An 18,443-nucleotide genomic window follows, 5' to 3' on the forward strand; every position below is an offset into this window, starting at 1 on the left:
TGTATATTTCACCTCTTATCTTAACAAGGCTGTAAATTTAAGACTAATTAAGCGTGTTGTACCTTTGGTGCCTTTAGCACCAGGAGCAAAACAGAGATCAAACTTCAAATCTGGTTTGTGGAAAAAAAAGTTTAAAATAAACACAAAATTGGCCTACAACCACTAGAAAGTGTAATCCAGTGTATTAAGATTAGAAGAACTAGCACATGGACATCATAACATCCCCCCACTAGTAAATTATCACACCTGACAGTCTCTGAATAACATTTAGCAATTTGCATAGATTCCCTAGGAGGATTGTTTCCCAACACACCGATCGCACCCAAACCTCCCTTTAGCATTCAGCCTCAAACCGGTGAATCTACTGCTCACTAAGCCCTAACACTGATCGCTGATGCGGTGGGCGTGCTGTCAATATTGGCCCATTCACTGTGAGTGAGCAAATCTCCCCTTGACATGGCCAGCCATGCGAGTAATAGCTAGGATTAAGATAGGAAGGTACACACATGAATATACAAAAGACAGCGCGGGGGCACGAGCGGATCTGAGGCGGCGGCTCGGGGAAATTACTGATAGGCCTGGGATGTGAGCGGCACACACGAAAACAAGACTCACTGGGAGCTCGGACATGAAGAGACTCATTCACTGTCAGCGACTGCGATGGCGAGTGACGCTTTTACATTTGGAGCCATTGTGAATCTATCAAAGTAATTTACCCGGTTGTGCAATATCATGCGAGAGTAGGAGAAAAAATCAGGCAGCCTGATTATGAGGTGCTGTAACAGGAGTGTGCACCTGCATTCAGATAAATGCATGACTTCTTTCTCTGCAAACAAGGTCAGCTGCTTCATGATAGCCACAGTTGCCATAGCTGCTGCCTTAGAAGCAGTTTGCTACTCTCTAACATTATTTCCTCTCTTTTTAGAAGAAATTTGAAAAGATATTGTTGCACTTTTTGATTTTGCTTGACACTGCTGCGACATTTCAAGTGATGACTGACCTGCTTATAGAAGGATGTTTAGCAGCAGTAGCTTTCAGTGGTGTTTTTCAGTCTCTGAAACTCTTCACTTCACTTCATCAAGGTTCCGATACATTCATTTTTCTTCAGGTCCTGCCACAGCTTTTCAATCAAGTTGAGTCTTGACTTTGATTTAGCCTGGCAAGAATGATAAGGTCAACATGTACGGGTGGTGCAAGTCACGACACAGTTATCATCTCTTCGACACACTTTTTGAACCTGTTCTAGTTGGAAGTTTTAACGTTTTGAAAACTATCCATGGTAACTCCAGTGAGTGTGTTGTTGACATTTCATGAAGCTCACCACTTATTATTCTCTTCCAGATAATCTGTTGATTTTCAATGATGTTTGGTATAATTGTTCTGTTGAGACAAATGTAAACACTTTTGACAAGAAGCATTTGTTTGTTCTTGTTCTTGACTGAAGGCCACGGACAATGCAAATGTTAAAGTTACTGTGTTATTCCTAACACTAAAGTGCTACGCCAACAGAATTTAGCAGAAGCTAATGCTAGAGCACTAATTCAGCCATGTTGATATCCTCCATAATTCAATGAGACAATAAATACATTAGTGCTTTAGAATTTATCCAGAAAAATATATTAGGAGACGCGGCATCTACTCAACGTTCCCAAAGTTAGCAAAATTGCTAAAGCGCGAAATGAAGAATTAGCACCTCTTTAGCATATTAGCAGATTATCTGAAATATGTCCACCTCTGATTTAAGATCATTCTTAAATTAACCTACTATCCTGTTTTTAGAAAGAATAGGCTGTCAAGACTTTCATCTGTAGTATTTTTTTTGATTGTACTGTATTGAACTTTGCAGTTAACTGCTACACACCTGTATACAGTAGTTACCCTGATGGTAATCAACTTATCAAGCATTTGTATTTGATTATCAGCACCTTGCAGCTTCTTTCTCTCTTGGCTGAAGCCAAGAGGAACATGGTTTTTAAATGCCAATGTTCAGCCATATGGCTGAGTCTAAAATAAGTTTCCAGGGAGAAAGTGATCAGGGAAAAATTCACCATTCTGAAAAATCTCCTTAGACTTTCTGCATTTATTGCTACATAAGGTTAGGCATGTGCACACATTGAGATGTAAGCTCCATTTTCCTCACCCTGTCTCTTTGCGTTGCAGGATGAAATGACTGTGAATGCCCTCATTAATTGGACGCCTGACAACAGTCATTGTCCTTTTGCATAATGTGTCAAGCTTCTGCAAAATATTCCTTTCAGTGGTCCTCAGTTGAGGTCAAGGCCATACAGAGACAAAAGTAAATGGAGCGGTGAATCATAGCCTATTTTTCTTCTAACTGACGCTGATGCGACGTTACCCAACAGGTACTGGGGGAGACAGAGGGTGAAAGGAGGGGAAGCAACTTAAGGAAAACTGAAGGGAATTATGTCACGGATGTTTTAACATTTGACTACTCGTCCCTACTAAAATGCAGGAGTGGTGAATGCAAATGGCTATCTCTGACTCCCACTCATAGTTGCCTAATTGGCACTTAACAGCAGCCCCTCATGGCCTCCTGGCTGGCTCGTCTTTTTACTTGGCATCGGAAGCAACAGCAGCGCCACATCAAACATCACTCAGAGGGCAGCTTTCGCCTGGCCCCTCGGCTCCCTTAACTACCCCCCTCCACCTCCACCCTGCTTCTATTCCCTTCCCTTCCAGCTATATGGTGGAAGGAAGGAGTTTGCACCCCAGGCACCCCCAAGCGCTCATTATCTCTGTTCCAAGTCGGCCTGTCGCTCTGAAATCCACCCCTCTTCCACTCTCCAACAACTCATCACCCACCTCCACATTCTCCCCTCTTCCCCACGGAGGAGCAACATGAGGAAGATGTCAGGATATTGAAGATGTTCTGCCACTAGGCTTTGAGCCAAAAGAGGCAGCGTGTATGCCAGGCATATGGCCATGTTTTCAAAATCTTATCTTCCTTTAATCAGGCCCATCAATCAAGAGCAAATTTATTTTTCTTTTGTGGAGCAAAGAGCAGACGTTTGGCAAAAAAAAAAAAAAGCATTTGCTTTTACCTTCTCACAGGACAAAGGTTAGGACGATGCTGTACAGAAGGCAATTTTAGCCTCTGGATTTGTGTAAATGTTCTGTTCAAACACATTGGGGCATGCGGATGTCATATTACGCCAAATGAGCGAAAATGAGGCAAAGCACAGACACTTAAGGTTCCTCTGTTGCAGGAGGCAGAAAGCAGCTGAGGCCAGGTGGGACGTGTGTTTCTGCAAACATCAGGCAACGTTTTCCATGCAAATTAGCTTGTTCTAAAAAAAATCCCCTAAGAAACAAGCAGAGAGAAACGAGTACAATTAATGCTAATGTTCGCTTCCTTAAAGTACCAATAAAGCTAAAAACAAACCAATTAATTTCTAATGTTTCAACTTGAAATGGAACCAATAAAGTGAACTTTACAACAAAACGACGCTATGAAGTTTGAACCCTTACGGTGTCAGCTAGCCATATTAGCATCCCACTTGAGGGAACGCTGAGTTGGAATAGAAATGGGCTGGTTCAGTGAGCAGAAGGGAGAAGAGGTCCCATTCGTCTTGTCCTGTTTAAATACACTGGTTAACTCCTGCCAACAGGGAAGCCATTCAGCAAAAGGCCAAGGGCATCTGTCATGTGTTCAGCACACTGACGCCGTCCCCCTTCCTTCTTCCTCTTTTCCCCCGCTCTTCTGCCACCACTTCCCCACTCTGTTCATCTCAGTGCCGTCCCTCCTGCCTTTCCCCGCAGTTCGCCTCGCTCGCAGTGCCTCTCCTCCTCCTGATGAAAGGAGTGAATATGCAGGGAGCTGACATGATTAGCAGCCTCATATCCCCATGATGGATGGCGCCTGCTCCATTATTAATATAGTAAAAGCACCAACTGCCAGGTAAGAGCAATGTCAGCATCCACAATATAACGCTGTGTGCCCAGGGATAATGGTGAGCACTTATTTTTTTTTATTTTTTTTTATCTATGATATGCATGAGAAGGAGGAAGTTACACTGGGAGCGCACAGAGTTCCAGTTTGGCTAATTCCAGCTGATGAGGCTGGAACGGGTCGTATCAGAACCAATTAGCTTGATGATGTTAAAAACAATCAGAATTATGCTGGATTATTTTACAACTTCAGGCTGATAAAATAAAACAGAAAAGAGAAATGGGTTTTTGATATACAGTTTTAGCTGTTGGTTCTTTGCCAAAGTATTCACAGAAAAAATATTTAACAGGTAAAAATATAAAAGGTGTTTCATGCATTTCTATGTAGCCTACCTGAGTTAGCTTTTAAAGTTGCTCATTTTGTTGAGGTACTTTCAATTAGCACACCTTTATTTCATGTCTTCCTATTATAGGACATGACACAAAGGCAAATTCTCTTTGCCCTCTCTCAAGATCTTCAGAAATTAGGAATGAATACAAGAATACTTAAACCTCTCTCTAAATTTAATCGTCTTCTGTACAGTGGTGGTATGTCTACAGGGGAATGATTTTAAGAGAAGTACAAATGCCAAAGCGTCATCTCCGAGGTGACCAAATCTCCATGACAATCTTTAGGCAACATCTACAGGTAAGTTGAGAGCCAAAACAAGAAAGAAAAAAAAACAAAAAGACAATCACAAATGTAACCTAATTTGGGCTGAAATCAAGTTGGAGGTTTATGGGTATGGATATGTGGAAACCTCTTGATGTACACTACTATACTACTAAGTATGGAGTAGGATGTGTGATGCTGAGATTTCCTGGAAACCTTATTAGGAGATTTGATGATGTGCAGCATCATCAAATCTTTGGAATACCAGAATATTTTAAGTGAAACTATGATTTATCTGGCAGAAAACTCAAACTGGCTCATCTTTAGGGTTCTTCATGCTTTCTTCAATCGGTTCTCTACAAAAAGCAAACTTCTGCTTCATCTTCTTCAAGGCCTTTATCTTCTTGGACTCCTTGCACACTAATAAAACACACTTCCAATGAGCAGAGGGGATGAGCTGGGGGTTCATTTTGGTTCATATATTTCTTCAACTTTTCATGAAACCGCTTGGATATAATAAGGAAAACAAGTCTTGAAAAACTTGCCTCATCCCCATTAAATGCACTTTTCTTCACATAAAATTGTTTACTTGAATGCACTTTATTTGACTTTGCATTCCCTTTTTGCTTCCTCTGAACACACGGCAGCCTTTGGAGCGACAGCTGGCCCCAAACCCCAGATGATCCCTCACAGGTATGGAGGTCAAAAGTTGACGGGAACCTGGTCGCTCTTTGATCTCCCACCCGAAACCGGTAGAGTCTGCTCTTTTTTCCACCACAGGTATGTCACAACTTCAAAGGTCTTCACAGAACGAGTTTCATAGGAAAGCATCACCGTATCCTGGTCTCTCTGTCTCTCTTTGTGTCTCTCTGTGTTGGCTGGTTCACAGTTGTTGCTGTCGTACTTTGTTTTGCTTAAATGAAATGATTGAGTCCTGGCTCTGTGACAGCGTTTCAAGGTAAAGCTGCCTCACATCATTACTGCTGACATTAGCAGGTGACAGCGGCAGCCGCCGAGCCGCCGCCGCCTCTCGGTTCAAAGCTTCTCTGCAGCGTAAACAGATGAAACAAAATAAAATCAGACAGGCAAAAAAAAGAAAAGAAAGTGAAGAGTTGGCTGAGTAAATCATCAATTTATAATCTCTACCTTTCACTTGCACGAAGAACTAAATTTTATCCTGAAAATCAAACCTGTTTATTTTAAAAGTCAAGCACTTCAGATCACAAATAGTATTCTACATTTGTTCTTGTCCCCCTAAACGTGGCTTTAAACCTATGAACGCAGAGATCAATAGTGTATAAAAAACCATGTAGGGTTGCATTTCCTTGGTGCGTCTCCAATCTCCCAAGTGCAGAGGCCATGCAGTCAGATACTGTAAATTCCCTTAAGATTATCGATTTAGGTTGCAGGTTGCAGAATCGGGAGCCTCGTCGACAGCAGAGCCAGCTGACCCCGGGGCAGGGCGCTGGAGCAGAGCTGCTGCTGCAGAGACGGACCGTGAAGAAGTGCTTTAAATAGTTACATTCATGGCTGAAATGTGTTGTGGTAATTCGATCTGCAGCAGAGCAACAACACAAAGGACGGAGAGGCGGGTGCAGCCATGTGATAGTCATATGACGTTAAGGTTGATCTCAAGCATAGGCCCTTTGGGTTTGTTTTTTTTTTCACAGAATACAGGCAGTCTTTTGTGTGATACAAAGAAAATGATGTGAAATGTTCTCAAAAACAATGACTGCACTGGGTTGTTTGATTGGAACTGGATCCAGGTTGATAAAACACGCAGGCGGAGATGATTTTGACTGATCCAACAACATGGTACAAAACCCCGAACACACTCCTTGTTCTGCGAGTGGGGCAACTATTTGTTTGGCAGGAAAGCGCTCCCCATTAGCGTTTAAATTGTTGTTGGAAATAGAGGCCGTCCGCATTAACAGCCTCGTCCTTTAGCACATAATGCTCCCACCACCAGCGTGCCTTGTCATTACGGCCGTTTCTGCTCCATTATTTCAACACCAAATCACCAAATCCGCCTGCCCCTCCTTTGCAAATTCGCACCCCTCCTGCTCGCCTCTGTGCAGTGGAGCTTGCACTTCAAACTGCTCTGAAATGAGCTTGCTTTGCCAGGCCGGCAGCTAGCCAGACCAATCATCCATCTGCAATAATAGAAATCTTCTGGCTGATGATAGACTGAGGCAATCACTGGGCAGTCTGAGTGGGCTCTTCACTCTGGCCTCTCCAACCCTGCTGTTGGTTGATAGTGGAGAAAGGGCCAGAGGGATGTTGGCATAGGTGTTTAGTTGGTATGTTTGCTGTCTGGATGGATAAAGATTGAGGGGATAGAAAATCTAAACAACAAACCCAATAATGAGGGTCTCTGTAATTTAAATTGGAGTCATACGTTGTGCTGGATTTTTATGGTTCAGACGATCCTAGAACCTTTTCTGTGTTGAGTTTCCCAGTTTTGCATGTCTATTTACTACTTACTTTGCATAAATGATAAATACAAACTGTAGCATAAAAAGCAAAAATAATAGAAGATAATTTACTTCCCTGTAAATTACTGTTTCCTTTCAAATTAAATTTCAAATTAAGCTAAAAAGTAAGTTAAAGTGAACTAGACATCCCAAAAAAGAAACCTGAAAGTTCCAGAACATTCCAGAGAACAATTATGCAGAACAGCGATGTAATGGTGCTTTCACAACAAATGAGTTATCCGCATCAAAATTGCGTTTGATGCTTCAAGTTCGATGTGGGTGCCGGTCAGGTTTTAACACAGCTCAGATGTCTGAAGTACACTTTGCTCTGAAAAGTAAAATGTAGGACATAAGTCTGTAAGTTAAAAAAATATTAAAAGGTTACAAGTACACAGTCTGGAAATTGTGTAGATGACTGCAATATCTGCAATTTTACCTGACATTTATGACCTAGACGAGTTAACACGAATTACAATTCTGTCAACTAAAGAACCCGGTAAGTTCTAGTAAAGTGGCCTTCATATTCCAAGAATGTAACTTGTAAGTTACATTCTTGGAAGAGATACAGTTGCAGCAATGAGTCCAGCTGTAGGCCTCATTCAACCCAGCATGGAATGGAACGGCTGTAAGAGAAGGCAGCTTTTCAACCTTGAGCCGTTTCTTTCAGTCGCCAATATCTGGAGCGCATGCTGCCATCCATACAGATGACGACTTTTACGTGTGGATGAATTTATGCAAATCTGCCATAATGGTTTGAAGCACAGCTGGGAAATAGAGGGTGTTATATTCAATGCTTTCAAGTAGGTAGCAACCCTCCCACAATGAAATAGAAAAGCAACACTCTGCAGAGGCACAACAAGTAAAAAAAAAAAAAAAAAGTAATTTTTTCAGAGGAAAAGGACAAAAAGCTTAAGTTTGGTCCTGTCTCTGCCAGAACTGCTGCCGTAGCAACCTACTGTATTCCTGAAATCAAGAAGCACTTCCACACTTTGGTCTTCTCCAGCCTGTATAACACTTAGCATCAGGATTCAAAAACATTTAAACGCTGTAGGATATCCAAAACAGATCCTGATGAGATGCCCACATTAACCTCATTCTCCAGACTGCTGAATACAAGGTCTACGTCCTCACCTTTAAATGAATCAATGGCTGTGCTATCAGAGCTACACCACAGCAGAAGTCCCATACTTTTCAAACATCAACTATCTGCTTGATTGCTTCTTCTCTACCAAATGCTAATCCTAACAGACTTCTGTTCCAGCTATATCTCTGGGAACATTCTCTTTTCAGATCCTCCTCCTTGATTTTGCAAAGTATTGATATGTTATTAGAACTTTCTGAGTGATTCTCCTGGTTTAGGCATATTTCGAATATGCAGGTGTTCCATCTCGGCACACCTCATGCAACTACTGAAGCCTTTAGCACTTAAAATGAAGTTGTCTTTCCTTCCAAAACCACATCTTGCATAAAGCGCAGATTTGATCAATATCTTGATAGAAGTACTGCATTGATTTTCAGCGACCTGAGCAAGTGAACCAGACACCGGCAATGTTTCTACCCTGGCATAAAGTCACATTTCATCACTTCTAATCTGCCCTTACAAGTGTTTACTCATGACTGCCTGACTGGTGTGCTGCACAGCCGGATTGTCATTGTGCCGTTGTGGCTTCTTCCTCTCTTTCATCCCCTCATTATTTCTCCTGCAACCTCACACCGCATCCCGGCACTCTCCACGTGCCCCAAGCACCTCCATCGCTCCGTCATCCCACGCGTCCCCCCAGCTCTCTACATCTCCTTTTCAACCCCCCCAACCTCGTTCCGTCCCTCCATCCCTCCTTCCACCTCTTCATCGTGTTCATCTGCATGGAGAGCGTCTCATTCTGCCCCAGCTAATTGGCTGTAATTAGAGTCATTCAGCAGGGGTTAATCAAGGATGACTTACGCAGATTATGACTGGTGAGGGGGGGATGTTAGGGAACAGGCAGCCTATGTGCCAGGCTCACATCTCTCCACCCAACACGGCCTGAGGGCTTGGCATTGATATGTGTTTAAAGCTGCGCTGCAACATGGCACTTTTAGATATGTGCTTCTGAAAAACGCCCAGTCACCACTGAAGCTGAAAGGAACATTATTTCTAAAAGGGATTTCTGCTGTCAAAATGATATCTTATGGTGTCTCTGATTCACAGACAGTCAAGCAGTTGAAAGGCAGTAAATCATTTCATTACTAACTAAACAGTGAAGAACACCAGGGAAAAGCATTTGTAATATGTTCAGCTGACACCTGCTGGGATAACATTTTAATTACTTAAAAATGTTATGTGTCTAAACACTGCCTATAGGCTTTATTATTAAGAAACCCAATTTAAATGTTTCATGCATAGTCTCTTCAATTCACAGCTATTCAAAAGCCATTTTCTTGTACAAAGTATTTTTCTCCATGTTTTTTGTAAAAACTGAGCTGAGTTTTTACAAATTATGCAAAGGCATAATCTGGCCAGTGATGGTACCTTTGCATAATCACTGGCCAGATTATGCAAAGGCCAACAGATTCAATAAAGACCTTAAACAAGACAACACAAAGTAGTCTAGAAGATCTCAAGAATCAACACATCAGGTCCAGATGGAAATTAATTTAAGAACAGATTGAAATCCATTTCAAATCTATAGGACTCAGAAAACTATTATTCATGAACAGATAAAACATGGAACAGCGGCAAACAGTTTCAGAAATTGGTGGTCTATCTAAATTAATCCGAGATCTCGTTAACGACTCTTCCAAAAAAATCTAGAACAATATACCACAAGCCTTTTCCCAAGTCTCACCCACTTTGGTTAAGGTCAAAGTGCATGATTCAACAAAACAGTGAACCCTAAGAAGTTGGCATCACATTGTATCTGGTGTAAAAGTAACCTGGTTGCAGTAAAATTATGTTACAGGCATAATTTAATGGCTCAGAATCTGAACTGTAATTATTAGAACCATAAATTCTGATGTCCGGCCATCAGTTTGTGACTTTAAGCACAAAGGTACTTGAGTTATCCAGCCATTTTCTCCCCAATGGCTTAGAAATATATAGGAAGGTTTTGAATTGACCTAGTCAAAGTACACACTTTAATCTCATAAACGGAACATGCCTAAAACTCTCCAAATTGAAACAAATCTGCAAAGAAGAGATTTTTTTTCCCAGTAACATCAAAGAGTCCTTATCATCCCAAACACTGGATGCTAAGTGTTGCTAGCATCCAGGTTTAATGTTGTTTAAGGCTCAATGTAGAAAATTAAGCCTTCAAAATGAACAGTGAATTTTCTTTTCCTGGTTTTTGTTCCAATAACTGGATCTACTCTGGTTCAGACTCTTTAGTCCAATCCCTTACTTCAACAAATTACAGCATTTTAGTTTTGCAAAAATGTTTTCACTGGAAAGCTGTTAAACCAAGCCCCGACACGTCTCTGGGTGGCCTTCCTTCCACTTCATAGGTGCTTAATATGCACAATAAAGTCTCATACTTTTTTTATAGCCTTTGCATTTAATACAAGGTTGACTGATAATTATTCAGAAAGAGCAAACTGCGGTGAAACCCCCCCTGGGACTGGAGACATTAGGACCGGGGCTCACACACTGGGATACTGGACAGAGAGTAATGACCCAACTCCTGCTGGTAATGGCTTCTCTTTCGGGGTGTGAGTTCGTGTGGTTGGTGGCTTACATGCAAGCTCCCACCAAGTCTATTTGATGCGACTAGTCCATTAGATTTTCAATGGGCTCCTACACCATAATCCTGAATACACTGAGTTTTTTTCCTCCTACTGATTCCTCATTGGAGCTAACCCATAGTACAGATTGCTTCTGTCACTGCTGAAGCAGACAAATTCCCCTTCATATCCTCCGCATATGGAATGAGATCGTCTCGTTATGGCCCTGTTACATTCCCCCATGGCAACATTAGCCAGTGGTTGTAAAAAAAAAAAGACTATAAGGATCCCGATCCAACTGGACTGAAGAGTCTCTGAGAAGCCAAGCAGAGGAAGTTGTAGAACAAATTAAGTGAGACCTCATCCACAGCCCTGTGACTACACCTCTTGAATACATGCATGTGTCAAATGTACACAGGCCTGGAAGAAATGGAGCCACCCTTATCCACTGTAGCCAATCAATAAGCACTTGACATCTGCTGTAATACAATATAGAAAGCTCCTCCAGCCAGTTAGTTTTATTTTCCTTTGCTTAATTTAAACAGCAGTTTGACAGCTTTGGTGTAAAGATAAGGTTGATGCTTTCTGAAATGTCTCGTCTGGAAAGTGTGTCTACAAACCGTCATTAAGGAAAGTTCTAAAAATGAATACTAACAAAGATCTGAAGATCTTCAGACATGATTAGGGAACAGTCTACACTTCATAGACACTATGCTACATTTTAGATCCATTCAGATGCAGAATTTTGGTTTCATTGTGGAAAAAAAATGGCAGGATTTAACTTTGTGTGTTTGGACACTAGCATGACTAAAACCAGATCTTTACACATCATCAAAGGCCCTCATGTTCATGGTGTTAGCAAAATGCTTAACTGGTTGTTTGCTTGCAACCATCAGCAATTTTGAACTTGCTTTTGCCAAAATTGGCATCTCAAACAACAAATAAACATATGAGATTGGGATTTTATTTCATCTACGCTCTGAATAGCTGTTACCAGTTCTGCCACAATCTGGATCTACTATGAATAATATCTGACCCTCAAATAGCCAGGATCACACAGGTCACAAGTTACGACCGCCAACTTCATCCGTGACCTGTGTTGGAAAGGCGTGGTGACGCACTATGTAATGTGATCACATATTCTCTTTTCATTATCATTTATGGAAAAAAAATACTTATGACCTGCATAACTTTAAAACTGATTTGCAACTTAATTGTGTTATTGTATGTTAGTGTTTTTAATTAAAAATGTCCTTGACTTTGGAGTTCTATGGGTGCAGTTTGAAAGGGCAGAAGCAGAAATGCTTAGTCAAAAGGCCTGACCTGATGTGACCTTACATGATATTAAGAACTTGTAAGCAGAGATGGGTAGACAGAACCCAAAAATTGTACTCAAATAAAAGTAGCACTACTTCAACATATTTTATGGTCAAATAAAACTAAAAAGTAGCCATCCAGGAAATTACTCAAGTAAGAGTAAAAAAGTATTTGGTAAAAAGTCTACTGAAGTGCTCAAATTACCAGTCATTTAATATGTAAAAATTACATAATCACATGGACTAAAATATAAAGTTAAGTAGACAATTTTAGGGACCAAAATGGCAATAATTTATGTAAGTAACAAAAAATATTTACATACAAAAAATGTTTCCAAATCAATTTCTTTCAATATAAAACTTATGGTGAATTTTTGGATAAAACATGTTTGTTTTTCAGTGGGTGTAGAATCCAGAAATTTTACACAAGAACACGATTCTTCATGATAAAATTACTCAAAAGTAAAAAGTACAGCGTTTTTATATTGAATTTGGATTTGTTTGCACCAAAGTAGCTTAGCGGGATTTACCCCCCAAAAAATATTTAATTGTTGCTAAATTCCACATTTAGGGATCTACTATTTCTTAATCACAAGAGACATAGTGGAAAATTATTTATTGATATACATTCCACACACTGATTGAAGGAAGTGTCAGAATATATCAAGGTACACCTGTGTGTCTGAAGAAAAACACGCAGAAAGCCTGAAAATGAAAAGAATCTTTAATTGTTTTTTCACTTCTTCCTTCCTTCTGTCTTCAGAGGCAGATGAGGATCCGGTGCTAATGTTCCTCTTCCATCATCACTCCTCTCCAGCTGCAGAACGCTGATTGGAGCTGGAAACAACTCATGATTGCTCTCTCTTCTAAAGGAGCAAAAAATAGAGAAGCAGAGTAGGAAAAGGAAAAAAACAGAAAGACAGAGGGAAAATCCGTGTTTAATTCATTCTGCCTATCTCTCCCTACCCATCTTCTAGTGTTTTGCGAGAAGGAAATTGGAAACGCCCGGCGAATATGTCGGGAAGACATCCCAGACTGAATCAAGGCGCCATTACTCTGACAGGGCGAAGCACAGTGGGGCTGAAAAATCTTCGGCCTGCTCCCTCTCGCTCAATGATTGTCTCATCAGCGGGAGTAATTTGGGTTTCTGGTTATCGCGTCATTTCTGATGCTGGCGAAGGGGGAGAAACGGGCCGCGACGTAATTACTTCCCTCTGCAGACAGATGAGGAATTGGGGAGTAATTAATAACTGGCTGGTATCGAAGTGGAGTAGAGGCTACCTTCCTCCTCGGAGAGAGACTTCACTTGCCGTGAGAAAGGAGTGGGAGCGCACTCCAGCAGCAAGGCTGATGGATCAGCAACAGGCTTTTTAAAAGAGGGTGAGGGAGGGAGAAATGAGACGACAAGGTGAGAGGAGAAAAATGCAGCAGAGAAAGAGGAGTGATGGGAGAGAAGAAGAAGATGGGGATGAAGTGGATGGATGGTGAGCAGACAGATTGGCCTTAGCTCAGGAGGCTTGAAGAAAAGAAATGAGAGAAGGTATTGGTGAGCAGGTAAGGAGGAGAAGAAAGAGATGCTAGACTGCAGGAGGAGATGCATTTCTCAAAAGTAGAAAGACACTGCTTTCGATAGGCTTCTAAACGGGCCTTTCTCACTCAATAAGATTCACTCTCTGGGTGAATCAAGACGATTCCAAAAGGATACTGTTCTTCTTTTGTTTTTGACCGTTTTCATTTCCTCACGCTCATCTCAATGATCTCTGGCTGTTCGGCTCCCCATCTCTGGTGTGCATAGATTAGCTGGAGAAGCTCTCTGGCAACCAGACTCACACAGCTGCCAGGGATCGCTATCTTATCGTCTTCGTCTCGGGCTTGACAACACATTAGAAAGCACTTTGCTGCTAAACATCTCTGTCTCTCCCCTTATCCACACTGACCTTCCTGTACAAAAACAGGCAGTCATTTCTAACAAAGAGTACTCTACTCCATGCTGCACGTCCATTTTATTTTGTGCCACTTCTTCACTCCTGTATCCCTTTTCTGTTTAATAAGATCCTGGAAGCGTCGTGTCTGGTGCAGGATTCCAGGATTTGGTACAAGACGATCGGCGCTGTCAAAATACAATCTGGAAGCTTAGGTGAAGTCAACAAGATGAGAGGTGGTGTGTTTACCTGTCTGTCTGAGACGTGACTCACAGACAAATAGAAAAACCATGCACACACACATACCAAGTGATAATTATCTACTAGGCAAGAGCACAAGCAAAAACTGATTGCTATCCTGAAGTCGGGTGTGATAAAGAAAGCATAGTGGACATGCATACCCATTTAGAACATCTCAGAACACGCGCGCACACACACACACACACACACGGTAATCGTCCACAACAGCCATTCAAACAGAAGCTGATAAAAATCTACAGTGCGCAAACACCGATGTAAAAATGACTCTTCCTGGTGAGAACCAGTGATGAATGTGGTGTTTGGACTCCATAGCTGCGCTCCAACATTCAGAGACGATTCATCAAGGCTTTTTGGGAGCCGCTGCTGATAAAGCAGGAGGAAGAAGGAGGAACTGAACAGTAGAGACAGAAAAGGTAAATGAGTTTGAGAGCAGAAATAAAGCTCACATTGTTACAGGTCTGCACCAATCAATCAAACCCTCCGTCTCAGAGAGGGTTTATTAACAATTCAGGAAGCAGACTGCCCCATTCTGACCATTAGCTGACTGCTGATTCCAGTCTGTCTGTGTGTATTTGTCCTGGCTCTTTAATTGTGCTGCACACATTACTATGGTAGGCAAGCATTCTGCCTTCTGTTAGACAAAGTCTGATCCTTTACTTTGAATATGTGACTTCCTTTAAAGTAAAGATTTAGATGTTTTCATCATCTTGTGGTGACAAAGGCCTGGCTTTAGATTTTCTACAAACCACACACATCAAGCAACATTTACGTAGAGATTGAAGATATGGGTGCTGGAGTTTTTGGGGATTTTGCCCCTCAGGGCGAAAAGTTTTGACGTTAGTGCACAAAATCATCTTCCATCCAGAATAAACTTTCTTATTATAAAAACAACCCTTCTGCCCACTTCACAGATACAGTAATGTTAATGTTTCAGCAGGTGTGTTCACACCAGTCAGTTCAGTCTGTTTTAATCCAACTCCAGCTCATTTGCTCCAGTTTGCTTTTCTAGCTCTGAATGCTCAATTGAGCTCTGTTGCAGACCAAAACAACACCTGGTCCTCCTACAAACTTCGGTCTTCGCTCGGTCGAACTGAACTCTGGTGTGGTTCATATGTGAATGCCAAGCAGACCGGAGATTCCTCCACAAGCAGGAAGTGGACTGGTGCTGCGTAACATTCTCTATGGCCTTCTGCCTCATCTTATTGTTGAAGAGTGTTCTTTGGTACATTTGACAAAGGCAAAAGAGAAATCCTACAATCATCTGATGAAAGCTTCCCTCAGTGTCTTCTTCAGAGGGTTACATATTGTTTTAACAAATGTTGCAATTTTGGTTTAAAATCAAACCAAGCCCTCTGCTTCAAAACATCCATCCTACATTTACCAAGTCCTCTTCAGGGACTCTATGGTGTTGCCAGAGATCCTTGTTCTCCTAGCTAGTTTCAGGAAACCTCTAATGGGTGGTGTACAAAACACATTGACTTAATAATCCTATATAACTGAGTTTGAGTGCACTGCAACTAATGGGGGGACTTGCTGTTCCATCGCAATATGAACTCAGAGAAGGGATCAGAATCAATGCTTGTTGACTCTTCATTCTCCTGCGATGTTCCTGCATGCTTTTCCATTGTTACATTCCAAGATGAACCTGGGGTGTGTTTTGTGTCTGGTTTCTCTGAAGTGACAAGTACTGTATCTGCCCAACAATGTGGATCAAACCATCAGATTGATCTCTTTTAAGACGCTTAAGTTGACTGGTGAAATTGCTGTTTTAGACCAAGCGCCAGCTTTCTTTCTAGCCTGCTGGTTGTGCATCCATGCAGCCAGTGTTTGTGTGCTGCCAAATCTCCTGTGGGTACCGATGATGACGCCAGCTGGGGTTGCTACGCGATCGGCAGCGATGCAGCTGCAGACTGCGAAAGTAAGCAGGGGCCGTGCCGAGAACACGTACCCGACACGGTGAGCATCTGTAAGAAGAGGGTCTGTCTGTGTTTGTTTCCCTGCCTCCCCTCCTTGTTTCCTCTGCCTGTTGACAACACCTGTGGAAGGCAGCTGGCAGCTTGGCAGGGTGCTTTTTAACGTCGCCTGTTGGAGGCAAAGGGAAGGCTGCGTGATCCCGCCGAGGCCTTTGGGGGATGTTTCGCTCCATGACAACAGTCAGAGGCTCCTGATGCAACTACCCACATGGGATATGGAGGCGGGGCGGCGGGGGAGCTGGGGGAAGGTGTTTGTGCTCGTGTTTGTCTAGTTCGCTGTGACTGTTCAAAAAGAAGACGTTTGTAGAAATATGGGAGAAATTAGATAGAAAATAAAGAATTCTTAAAAAGATAAGAAGAACAAAGCATTTCAAAAAATTAAGACAAAATGGGAATTACAGGGTTTAGCTTCAGAGAGTTGCTTTATGCTCAAGAGCTATGGAAAAGTTTTGTTTGATTTAGAATTTCTTCTTGAAGAATTTTCACTCACCTTCTTTGCTTTATCTTCCATGAATTAGAGCTATAAGGTTAGGGCAATAGAGAACAAAGATTTCCTCTTTACACATCTCCCTTGAAAGGGAAACTAATCTCCTTTTGATGGTAGAGACAGACACTTTCAGTTCAAAAATAGCGAGAGACTAAAAACCAGAAGAGCTAATTACAGGTAAGCAGATGCAGCTGTGGAAAGGAGCAGGCAGAGACAATGAGGAAATGACTAACAGCTGGAATGGGGACCAGAATGGAAGCTGAGGAGAAGTGAAAAACAAACAGAAAAAAAAAACAAAACAATGAAAGGGGGCAGAGGGATACCTGAACATTAACAGGGATAAATATTAATATTATTCTAGTGGAGCAAATCCAAAACACAAAGAATGAGATTACTGAACTAACACAAGGAATAAACTAAAATGACATGATGTAAGAAAACAAACAATAAAAAATGATCAAAAAGAGAAAATAAACAAAAAATCTAAGCACCAAAGGATTATATTATGTTCACTCTCACTTCAATAGTCAGGAGCATAATAAATTACATATCTGATGTTTGAAAAGTGCAATTTAATTGCGTAATTTGAGACATTTTAAGTGGGAATGAATGTAGAGGAATTCAATTTTTTTTAAATAAAAAGATTATTTTGTCAGTATATCTATGAAAAAGCACTGATTTTATATATGGGTATTAGAATAAAGGGGTAAACCTGTTATTAGAAATGCACTACACCTTTTTGTCCCATTGTTAAACATTTTGGAAAACATTGACGTCCACTTCACTATTATTCACAAGTGTCAGCATGTCATATAAAATCTTAACATATATCACCGAATTGTTTTCTAACGTGACAAAAGTGGAGCGGAAAACTTTTGCAAGGCCCCTTTAAATCATGTAGAAACAACATGGCCATCATAAATACAAATAACCCATCCCATCTTACCACATCACTCACATTTTTGTGAGTCAGCGCAAAACTTCAATGTCTAAATCAAAAGCTTGGGCTTGTTTTCATGTTTCATATGCAGCTTGAGGAAAAGGCCAGTATAATGTAGGCGCCAGAGGAGACTTGTGATGGTATTAGAACTGGTGCGCTGGGTCAGGCTGAAGCCCCCCAGCCTCACACTTATAACTTGCACAGATATGCATGTCATAGCAAATATCTCTACAAGCAGATAATTAACGTTATACTTAGAAAACTCCAGGAACAATCATTGCTACTCTTATCTCACCATCTTGCTGAGAGATTGCTCAATCCCCTCTCTCATTCCTGACACAACAAATCCCCGCCGGTCGGAAATCCAATCCCGTCTCCATGTGAGCGGGGAGGGACCGTGACGGATGGCTTGTAAGCGCCCCACCATGTTTCATCGAGCCTTCTTCTCTCTTTGTCAGGCCCGAAGACGGAAGACTTCCATGCAGCGCCTCACCTTAGGGACGCTGCGATCTTCAATAATTCAGTGGCTGTTGCTCCAGTCCTGTGGAGAGTGTTCATCAGTGACCGATGAACATCCCTCTTGGGTTCTGGCCAGGAAAGCGTGTTTTTCACCCTCCTGCAGACTAAAATGGATCGTAAATTTAATTTCTAATTAATATTTTAGCCAGTAAGTTGATATTTCTTTTTTTTTTTTGTTCGACCTTAAAGCTGCATATCATGTGCACTCTAACATCTCTGTCATCTTGTTCTTTTTGTCACTATTGGCTATGTTCGGTGCGCTTTAAATTCTGTCACAGAAAAATGATCCCTTTG

General features: G+C 41.5%; 1 long non-coding RNA gene across 1 annotated transcript; it reads right to left on the reverse strand.

The window, feature by feature from the left end:
- Positions 1-14,794: 14,794 nt before the first annotated feature.
- LOC106925660 (uncharacterized) lies at positions 14,795-17,947 on the reverse strand. Its single transcript, XR_001419899.2, has 2 exons — positions 16,694-17,947; positions 14,795-16,485 (listed from the first exon to the last, which is right to left on the reverse strand). It is a non-coding gene; the product is annotated as an uncharacterized LOC106925660 (long non-coding RNA).
- Positions 17,948-18,443: the final 496 nt, after the last annotated feature.

The sequence above is a fragment of the Poecilia mexicana genome, unplaced genomic scaffold (assembly GCF_051168715.1).
Source record: "Poecilia mexicana isolate PSO_F unplaced genomic scaffold, ASM5116871v1 scaffold_2, whole genome shotgun sequence".
Classification (NCBI taxonomy): Eukaryota; Metazoa; Chordata; class Actinopteri; order Cyprinodontiformes; family Poeciliidae; genus Poecilia; species Poecilia mexicana.